Below are 12,032 nucleotides of genomic sequence, written 5' to 3' on the forward strand. Positions count from 1 at the left end.
CCTGTTTCGTATCAATAAGAGAGGATAGGAATGTTTCGTATCAATAAGAGAGGATAGGAATGTTTCGTATCAATAAGAGAGGATAGGAATGTTTTGTATCAATAAGAGAGGATAGGAATGTTTCGTATCAATAAGAGAGGATAGGAATGTTTCGTATCAATAAGAGAGGATAGGAATGTTTCGTATCAATAAGAGAGGATAGGAAACAAGGCAATATGGTGGCGTTCACATAGTTGGTTTACCTCATGGAGTAAAAATGTATTACATTTAATAACAGAGCATTTTGTACATTCTTACGTTCCACCTGCAATTGTCACTTCCTAGTTGAGAGGAAGTAACATTATCGTCATGTTCATTTTAGTCATTTAATTCCTTCCGAGGTGTTACTCATAAGGGAGCATATCCCGTTACAATTCTGTAGCTAGTCCTGAACATGTTAGGTATTTGATGAAAATTAGGATTTGACAATGCTAATTTAACCCTCCATTTGAGTCTCCATTTCCATGCCAATAATATGAATTTTCTAATATCCCAGTTTAGCATATGCCATCTTAATTTTCACTTTTTCAAAAGGCAGTGGTCAGTGGATTGCTCAAACTTCATGGAGCGCATCTTTGATTTCAAAACAAGTGCACACACACACACTCCTCTCCCCACTCTCCCATGCTATCTCATACTGTGCAGCCCTCAGCTTTCTGTACCCGCAGGCCTAAATGCATCAGAAAGCAGCTGCCAGGTTTATTTTTAGTTCAGTTTCAGTCGAGAGAGCATCAGGTCCCCGTTCTTCAAAATAGCCTCACTGAAGTGCCGGGTGTCAAAACAACCCTGTTGAACATGGAGGTTACACACTGTAACACACACACTAGAGGTCGACCGATTACGATTTTTCAACGCCGATACCGATTATTGGAGGACCCAAAAAAGCCGATACTTATTTATTTGTAATAATGACAATTACAACATTCCTGAATGAACACTTATTTTAACTTAATATAATATATCAATAAAATCAATTTAGCCTCAAGTAAATAATGGAACCTGTTCAATTTGGTTTAAATAATGCAAAAACAAAGTGTTGGAGAAGAAAGTAAAAGTGCAATATGTGCTATGTAAGAAAGCTAACATTTCAGTTCCTTGCTCAGAACATGAGAACATATGAAAGTTGGTGGTTCCTTTTAACATGAGTCTTCAATATTCCCAGGTCAGAAGTTTTAGGTTGTAGTTATTATAGGAATTATAGGACTATTTCCCTCTATACCATTTGTATTTCATTAACCTTTGACTATTGGATGTTCTTATAGGCACTTTAGTATTGCCAGTGTAAGAGTATAGCTTCCGTCCCTCTCCTCGCTCCTCCCTGGGCTCGAACCAGCAACACAACGACAACAGCCACCATCGAAGCAGCGTTACCCATGCAGAGCAAGGGGAACAACTACTAGAAGGCTCAGAGCTAGTGACGTTTGAAACGCTATTAGCGCGCGCTAACTAGCTAGCCATTTCACTTCTGTTACACCAGCCTCATCTCGGGAGTTGATAGGCTTGAAGTCATAAACAGAGCAATGCTTGATGCACAACGAAGAGCTGCTGGCAAAACGCACGAAAGTGCTGTTTGAATGAATGTTTACCCGCCTGCTTCTGCCTACCACCGCTCAGTCAGATACTTAGAAATGTATATGCTTGTATGCTCAGTCAGATTATATGCAACGCAGAACACGCTAGATAATATCTAGTAATATCATCAACCATGTGTAGTTAACTAGTGATTACGATTGATTGTTTTTTATAAGATAAGTTTAATGCTAGCTAGCAACTTACCTTGGCTTACTGCATTCGGGTAACAGGCAGTCTCCTTGTGGAGTGCTACGAGAGAGAGGCAGGTCGTTATTGCGTTGGACTAGTTAACTGTAAGGTTGCAAGATTGGATCCCCCGAGCTGACAAGGTGAAAATCTTTAGTTCTGCCCTTGAACAAGGCAGTTAACCCACTGTTCCTAGGCAGTCATTGAAAAAAAAGAATGTGTTTGTAACTGACTTGCCTAGTTAAATAAAGGTATTAAAAATAAAATTAAAATAAAAACTAAAAAGAAATCGGCAAATCGGCACCCAAAAATACCGATTTCCGATTGTTATGAAAACTTGAAATCGGCCCTAATTAATCGGCCATTCTGATTAATTGGTCGACCTCTAACACACACATACACACACTGAGACACGACAAAAACATACCTGCAAAAACACACACACACACACACACACACACACACACACACACACACACACACACAGGCACCCAAACCACTTACAATCAGTACAACTGTCACCCTACCGCATGCTGCTACACTCACTTGTCCTTACACCTCTCATATCGTGTGTCTCCACAGCGATTAAACCATCACACTTTGAAGAGGTCACTCTCATAATAAGAAACGGCAGCATTTTAAGGAGGACACCATCTCGGCACAGTCATATGACTTGGCATTTCAAAATAGCAAATCGACCTATCGGACCAACCACACGCCAAGTCTGAGTGTCCTCCAAATTTAGAAAACAGATTCTGAGCTGAGACCTCCAGGCAGGCCTCTCTGTGACCATCACCACCGTCAAGGTGCAGAAATATATATCTCCAGATTGCATAGGGACACGTTGCAGCAATGTGACATGGGTGCACGAGCACTAGGGATGCATCTGTTCCTCCACCTCCTCCTCCCCTTCCTCTTTCTCATCCTCCTCTTCCTCCTCATCCTCCTTCTCATCCTCCACCAATCCCCTATCTCCTTCACGTTGAGGTTTATTTAAGGTTCATTTAAAGTTTATTTGAGGTTTACACGTTCACGTTGAAGTTTATTTAAGTGCTGTCATACCTGGGTCCCTGATACCAACAGCTGCTCTTAAAATGGTCACTGTAAATATTTATTCATGTTACCCTTGTGGGAAACAGCTGGGTAATTGTCCTGAGGGAGGAATAGACTGCCAGTCCGTTTTATTAAGGGCGTAGGAGCCCAATGGAGGATAATGCATGTGTGAGTGGGTGTCTCTACAATAGTAATAGAATGAAAAATAACTCATTCTAGTTATGTGGGTTTAACACCCCTAGATACTTAAAGCTGGAATCCTTAGTAGTGAAACAACCCCCTCCCTCGGACATCATTGCACATGCGATAGAACAGCAGAATATATACTGCAATTTGTTTACCATGTTGGATGAAGCTCCTCACATCCGCTTCGTCAACATAAACAGTAACAACGGCCTTGGGGTGGACAGTAGCACTATTTCCTCTGCCGCAGATTCCATCTATTCATTTAGCCAGTCAGTCCACCTGTTGTGTGTGTGCACCCATCACCCTTGTACCTTCTAAGGATGTTTACTGATCTCGGTCTCTCCTGTTGATTGCATGTGACCCTTGAGTCTAACTGGTACAAACACACATCACAGCAACACACAATTAAGCTCCACCATAGTTCCCGCTGTACTGCACTGACTTCTGGGAACTGGGCCCTACTCTGGGACTTCAGCCTGTAATTGTGTTCTTCTGTTTGTTTAATTTTGCCTGTTCTGCTCATCTACCCACCTAGAATCCCAGTTTGTCACTTCACTTTAAGATTATAGGGCTGGGACTTCATTGTTTGCTCAAGCATCAAGCATGATTGTCAGGGTGGTATAGACTAGTTTTTCTATTTACTTGTGGTTCAGCTGCCTGGGCATGCAAGACGGGTAGAGGCCAGGCCTTAGAACTGTATGGCTGATGTTTAGACAGGGAGCTAAGGGGGGAAAGAGAGAGCTGCTGGACAGACGAGGCATCGAAAATCACAGATGGGAAAGTTGGATCACTTTACTCTCATTGTTTATTTGGAGTGCAAATGACCAGCCAAACATGTAATGGTTTTTTTTGGTGGAGGACCTGACCCCTTAATTGACTGTTTTACTGCTCACTCCCAGTGCTCTTTTTAAGGACAGGGTGTTTTCCCCTGGGCCCTCATGAAATGCCGGGTCAGCATCTTTCTTCAAGCAACCCAATTCCTTATTTTGCTTAATCTAGTATGAGCTGTCATATCTCCCTTCTTCAAATGTACTTTACTGGATATTTATTCATTTATTCGGTCCAAAGAGGCACTTGTAATGTTTCAAATGGGACCTCTTTCAATAATATCTAATTCACAAAATGTCTGGAATTGATGTGACATTGCCACAGATATTAACCATGCTTGGGAATGTAGAGTCATTCTCCATTCAGAACTTCACTCTCTCATAGGGTTGCAAAGGGTCGTAAACTTTCTGGTAAATTTCTGGAATTTTGCCTGAAATTTTCCATGGGAAGTTAAGCCCTGGAATTTGGGGAATTTTGCTTAAATTCATTAAAAAAGAGAGCTTATAACAGTGAACCTTTTTTGTTGGATACACATAAGGCAATTCTAGGTCTTGTGGCATATTTTGGTTAAACTATCCCCAATTCAATGGAATTGCAATCCTCTGCATGCACAGTGCATTCTTCCATCACATGTAGAGCTGATTCTCAAGATCTTGCACACTAATGGGATGCTGTTAAGCCCACAGTATTACACTGTCTGAGCCAAGGACCACATGTTTCCTGGTACGTTTTGATTACAATACCGGGTGGTGTGAATATATGTTATATGACATACATTATTTTTTGTTAACTAGTAAATAGTAGCTTACGGCAAAGTGTGCTTAAATAATTTCTTACATGTTAACAATTTCTGCTAGTTAGTTTTTGCTACCATGTGGGTATTAGCTTGCTTGAGCCTGCTAACTGAGGAGTGTTAATTCACCTGTTTCCATACATGTTTCATTTTAAAACATTTATCTTACAAATTAGTTGTTTAATCTAACTGCTTAACAATTTATCTGTACATGGAATTGTATTTGGGGCTCTTTCCCCCTAATCTTTACAGAAATGCCAAGGGTGATGTGTGGAGACATTTCACTGCAGCTAATGTAGAAGGAAACACTGTGCACATTTACAAATTCTGTGCCAAATCATATGTGAAGAATGCAACAAAGATGCAGAATCATCTGGCCAAGTGCATAAAGTTCCCTCAGCGCTCACAACAAGCAACCTCTGACAAAAGTCCCTCTACTTCTATTTGAGGTGAAAATTATGAATTAGACACCTTATCGATAGCAACAGCTCATGGTCCTCCTGTTTTTTTTTACTGACTGGAGGAACGTCATCAGAGAAATGCTGATGAATGTCTTGTTCGAGCTGTGTTTTGGAAGAGATTTCTGAATGCTCTTCGCCCGGCATACACATCTCCAACCAGACATGCTTTATCTACTCATTTGCTGGATGCAGAGTTCAAGTGAAGGTCAAGCAAATCACAGAGAAAGCAGACTGTATTGCAATCATCTCTGATGGGTGGTCTAATGTTTGTGGGCAAGGAATAATGAACTACTTCATCTCCACCCCTCAACCAGTATTCTACAAGAGCACAGACACAAGGGACAACAGACACACCGTTCTTTACATTGCAGATTTTCTCTACCACATCTCCGGATTCCTACCGCAAGCTCTGAACCTTTACACCGGATCATCGCAGCTAGCTAGCTGCTATCAGAGTGGCTACTTTTGGCTAACGTCTCTGTCCCAAAGCAAACACCAGTTAGCCTGGAGCTAGCCTCGAGCTAGGCCCATCTCCCGGCTAGCGGAAGAGGTCCATCAGCCAATTCTTGGGTTACAAACCCTATTTGGCCAATTGGCCTGGACCCCTTTACTGCCGACACAGAGCCCCACCGATCCATCACGACTGGTCTGCCGACGTAACCGTCCGAGGGGGTTTCAACAGGCTCTTCAACAGGGCTGCAATCCCATTAACGGGATTGTTATGACAACAGCCAGTGAAAGTGCAGAGCGTCAAATTCAAACAACAGAAATCTCATAATTAAAATTCCTCAAACATACATATCTTATACCATTTTAAAGGTAATCGTGTTGTTAATCCCACCAAAGTGTCCGATTTCAAATAGGCTTTACAGTGAAAGCACAGAAAAATTCGGCCAAATCTCAGTATACATTGGCTCGTTATGTTCATTAGTTCCAAAAACATGCAGTGATATTGCAGAGAGCCACATCATTTTACAGAAATACTCATTATAAATGTCGATGAAAATACAATTGTTAGACATGGAAATATAGATACACTTCTCCTTAATGCAACCGCTGTGTCAGATTTAAAAGAAAAACATGCAATAATCTGAGTATAGCTTTCAGACAACAAATACAGCCAAAAAGATATCCGCCATATTGGGTAGTCAACATTAGTCATAAATAGCATTATAAATTATCTTTGATTATCTTCATCAGAATGCACTCCCAGGAATCCCAGTTCCACATTGAATGTTTGATTTAGTTCGATAATGTCCATTTATGTCCGAAGAGCTACTTTTGTTAGCACGTTTGGTAAACAAATCCAAAGTCATGAAGCACGTTCCCTAGTTGCAGACGAAATGTCAAAAAGTTCCGTTACTGTCCGTAGAAACATGTCAAACGATGTATGGAATCAATCTTTAGGATGTTTTTAACATAAAACTTCAATAATATTCCAACCGGAGAATTCCTATGTCTGTAGAAAAGCAATGGAACGAGAGCTGACTCTCTTGTGACCGCACCTCAGAGCCTGTGGCAATCTGCCAGACACCTGGCTCAAACAGCCCTTATGAGCCCCCACTTCACAGCAGAATCCTCAAACACGTTTCTAAAGACGGTTGACATCTAGTGGAAGCCTAAGGAAGTGCAACAACCAATATCCCACTGTGTATTCAAAAGGGGCTGGGTTGAAAATTGACCAACCTCAGATTTTCCACTCCCTGTTTGGATTTCTTCTCAGGTTTATGCCTGCCATATGAGTTCTGTTATACTCACATACATCATTCAAACAGTTTTAGAAACTTCAGAGTGTTTTCTATCCAATAATAATAATCATATACAAATGTTAACTACTGGGACTGAGAAGCAGGCCGTTTACTCTGGGCACCTTTCATCCAAGCTACTCAATACTGCCCCTGCAGCCATAAGAAGTTAAATGGTGCCTCTAGAGACAAAACCTCTCTCATCGTCACTCAATGCCTAGGTTTACCTCCACTGTACTCACATCCATCCATACCCTTGTCTGTACATTATGCCTTGAATCTATTCTTCAGGGCCCAGAAATGTGCTACTTTACTCTTTGTTCCGAACGCACTAGACGACCAGTTCTTATAGCCTTTAGCCGTACCCTTATCCTACTCCTCCTCTGTTCCTCTGCTGATGTAGAGGTTGACCCAGGCCCTGCATCCCCCAGCACGACTCCCATTCCCCAGGCGCTCTCATTTGTTGACTTATGTAAGCGTAAAAGCCTTGGTTTGATGCATGTTAACATTAGAAGCCTCCCCCCTAAGTTTGGTTTATTCACTGCTTTTAGCACACTCCGCCAACCCGGATGTCCTAGCCGTGTCTGAATCCTGGCTTAGGAAGGCCATCAATAATCCTGAAATTTCCACCCCTAACTATAACATTTTCTGACAAGATAGAACTGCCAGAGGGGGCGGAGTTAGCCTGCAGAGTTCTGTCATGCTATCCAAGTCTGTGCCCAAACTATTCAAGCTTCTTCTTATAAAAATCCACCTTTCCAGAAACAAGTCTCTCACCGTTGTTACTTGTTATAGACCCCTTCAGCCCCCAGCTGTGCCATGGACACCATATGTGAATTGATTGTCCCCCCCATCTATCTTCAGAGTTCGTACTGTTAGATGACCTAAACTGGGACATGCTTAACACCCCGGGCGTCCTACAATCTAACATAGATGCCTTCAATCTCACACAAATTATCAATGAACCTACCAGGTACAACCCTAAATCTGTAACCATGGGCATCCTTTTAAATATCATCCTGACCAACTTTCCCTCTAAATACACATCTGCTGTCTTCAACGAAGATCTCAGCGATCACTGCCTCATTGCCTGCGTGCGTAATGTGTCCGCGGTCAAACGACCACCCCTCATCACTGTCAACCACTCCCTGAAACACTTCAGCGAGCAGGCTTTTCTAATCAACCTGGCCCGGGTATCCTTTTCAGCCTTGTCTCAGGATTGTAAGTTGGTGGTTGAAGATATCCCTCTAGTGGTGTGGGGGCTGTGCTTTGGCAAAGTGGGTGGGGTTATATCCTTCCTGTTTGGCCCTGTCCGGGGGTGTCCTCGGATGGGGCCACAGTGTCTCCTGACCCCTCCTGTCTCAGCCTCCAGTATTTATGCTGCAGTAGTTTATGTGTCGGGGGGCTAGGGTTAGTTTGTTATATCTGGAGTAGTTCTGAGCCCCAGGACCATGCCCCAGGACTACCTGACATGATGACTCCTTGCTGTCCTCAGTCCACCTGGCTGTGCTGCTGCTCCAGTTTCAACTTCCACCTGACCGTGCTGCTGCTCCAGTTTCAACTGTTCTGCCTTATTATTATTCGACCATGCTGGTCATTTATGAACATTTCAACATCTTGGCCATGTTCTGTTATAATCTCCACCCGGCACAGCCAGAAGAGGACTGGCCACCCCACATAGCATGGTCCTCTCTAGGTTTCTTCCTAGGTTTTGGCCTTTCTAGGGAGTTTTTCCTAGCCACCGTGCTTCTACACCTGCATTGCTTGCTGTTTGGGGTTTTAGGCTGGGTTTCTGTACAGCACTTTGAGATATCAGCTGATGTACGAAGGGCTATATAAATAAATTTGATTTGATTTGAAGGATATTGACCTCATCCCGTCAGTAGAGGATGCCTGGCTGCTCTTTGAAAGTGCTTTCCTCACCATTTTAAATAAGCATGCCCCATTCAAAAAATGTAAAACTAAGAAGAGATATAGCTCTTGGTTCACCCCAGTCTTGATTGCCCTTGATCAGCACAAACACATCCTGTGGCGTTCTGCATTATTTTAATTGTATTTTAATTTCACTTTTATTTAACCAGGTCGGCTAGTTGAGAACAAGTTCTCATTTACAACTGCGACCTGGCCAAGATAAAGCAAAGCAGTGTGACAAACAACGGCACAGAGTTACACATGGAATAAACAAGGGTACAGTCAATAACACAATAGAAAAACAATAAAGTCTATATACAGTATGTGCAAATGGCTTGAGGAGGTAAGGCAATAAATAGGCCATAGTAGCAAAATAATTTCAATTTAGCAGATTAACACTGGAGTGATAGATGAGCAGATGATGATGAGCAGATGATGATGTGCAAGTAGTGAAACTGTTGTGCAAAAGAGCAGAAAAGTAAATAAAAACAATATGGGGATGAGGTAGGTAGATTGGGTGGGCTATTTACAGATCGACTATGTACAGCTGCAGTGATTGGTTAGCTGCTCAGATAGCTGATGTTTAAAGTTAGTGAGGGAAATGTAAGTCTCCATTAGCATCGAATAGCCCCCGCGATATGCAACTTTTCAGGGAAGTCAGGAACCAATATACTCAGTTAGTTAGGAAAGCTAAGGCTAGCTTTTTCAAACAGAAATTTGCATCCTGTAGCACTAATTCCAAAAGGTTTTGGGACACCATAAAGTCCATGGAGAATAAGAGCCCCTCACAGCTGCCCACTGCACTGAGGATAGGAAACACTGTCACCACCGATAAATCTACGATAATCGATCATTTCAAGAGGCATTTTTCTACGGCTGGCCATGCTTTCCACCTGGCTACCCCTACCCCGGCCAACACCTTAGCACCCCCTGCAGCAACTTGCACAACCCCCCCCCCCCCCTGCTTCTCCTTCACCCAAATCCACACAGAGTTGCAATATCTGGATCCCTACAAATCAGCTGGGCTAGGCTAGTCACTCTGGACCGTCTCTTTCTAAAATGATCTGCCGAAATTGTTCCAACTCCTATTACTAGCCTATTCAACCTCTCTTCGTATCGTCTGAGATCCCCAAAGATTGGAAAGCTGCTGCGGTCATCCCCCTCTTCAAAGGGGGAGACACTCCAAACCTAAACTGTTATAGAACTATATCCATCCTGGCCTGCCTTTCCAAAATCTTTGGAAGCCAAGTTAACAAACAAACCACCAACCATTTCAAATCCCACCGTACCTTCTCCACTATGCAATCTGGTTTCCGAGATGGTCATGGGTGCACCTCAGCCACGCTCAAGGTCCTAAACGATATCATAACCGCCATCGATAAAAGACAGTACTGTGCAGCCGTCTTCATCGATCTGGCCAAGGCTTTCGACTGTCAATCACCACATTCTTATCGGCAGACTCAATACCCTTAGCTTCTCAAATGACTGCCTCGTCTGATTCACCAACTACTTCTCAGATAGATTTCAGTGTGTCAAATTGGAGGGCCTGTTGTCCAGACCTCTGGCAGTCTCTATGGGGGTGCCACAGGATTCAATAATCAGGCCGACTCTTTTCTCTGTATATATCAATGATGTCGCTCTTGCTGCTGGTGATTCTCTGATCCACCTCTACGCAGACGACACCATTCTGTATACATCTGGCCCTTCTTTGGACACTATGCTAACAAACCTCCAAACAAGCTTCAATGCCGTACAACTCTCCTTCTGTGGCCTCCAGCTGCTTTTAAATGCTAGTAAAACTAAGTACATGCTCTTCAATCGATTGTTGCTCGCACCCTCCCACCCGACTAGCATCACTACTCTGGACGGTTCTGACTTAGAATATGTGGACAACTACAAATACCTAGGTGTCTGGTTAGACTGTAAACTCTCCTTCCAGACTCACATTAAGCATCTCCAAAATTAAATCTAGAATCGGCTTCCTATTTCGCAACAAAGCCTCCTTCACTCATGCTGACAAACATACCCTCGTAAAGCTGAATATCCTACCGATCCTTGACTTCTGCAATGTCATATACAAAATAGCCTCCAACACTCTACTCAGCAAACTGGATGTAGTCGATCACAGTGCCATCCGTTTTTTCACCAAAGCCCCATATACTACCCACCACTGCGACCTGTATGCTCTCGTTGGCTGGCCCTCACTGCATATTCGTCGCCAAACCCACTGGCTCCAGGTCATCTATCAGTCTATGCTAGGTAAAGCACCGCCTTATCTCAGCCCAATGATCACCATAGCAACTGGAACGAATTGCAAAAATGTCTGAAGCTGGAGTCTTATATCTCCCTCTTTAACTTTAAGCATCAGCTGTCAGAGCAGCTTACTGATCACTGTACCTGTACACAGCCAATCTGTAAATAGCACACCCAGCTACCTCATCCCCATGTTGTTACTTATCCTCTTGCTCTTTTGCACCCCAGTATCTCTACTTGCACATCATCATCTGCACATCTATCACTCCAGTGTTAATGCTGAATTGTAATTATTTTGCCTCTAGGGCCTATTTATTGCCTTACCTCCCTACTCTTCTACATTTGCACACTCTGTACATATATTTTCTATTGTGTTATTGACTGTACATTTGTTTATGTCTAACTCTGTGTTGTTGTTTGTGTCACACTGCTTTGCTTTATCTTGACCAGGTCGCAGTTGTAAATGAGAACTTGTTCTAAACTGGCCTACATGGTTCAATAAAGGTGAAATAAAAATGAAATACAAGCCCATACACGCTGCAGCGTACATGTTGGACCCCAAGTATGCTGGCAAGAGAATCCTGGCGGGTGCAGAGTTCAACAAGGTCTATGGTGTCATCTCTACCGTGTCTCACCACCTTGGCTCTTCCCCCTGTTGCCTCCATCATCCTCCAAATCTCACCAACATCAGCCGCCTCAGAGCGCAACTGGTCCTTGTTTGGGAACACACACACAACAAAGCATGCAATAGGCTGACCAATTCAAGGGTTGAAAAATTGGCGGCCATTCGAGCAAATTTGAGGCTTTTTGAGCCTGACAACAAGCCATCCTCAACAAGGTTGAAAAGTGACAGTGAAGATGAGGCCTCAGAGTCTGATGTTCAAGAGGTGGACATTGAGGAGGTCCAGGGAGAAGACATGGAAGCCTGAGAGGAAGAACCAAAGCTCTAGTTTCTAGACTATCATTTTACAAACAGTTGAAAAGGTTTTTGGGAGATGTGATGGA

The sequence above is a fragment of the Oncorhynchus nerka genome, linkage group LG4, assembly GCF_034236695.1.
Source record: "Oncorhynchus nerka isolate Pitt River linkage group LG4, Oner_Uvic_2.0, whole genome shotgun sequence".
In the NCBI taxonomy this organism is placed as follows: Eukaryota; Metazoa; Chordata; class Actinopteri; order Salmoniformes; family Salmonidae; genus Oncorhynchus; species Oncorhynchus nerka.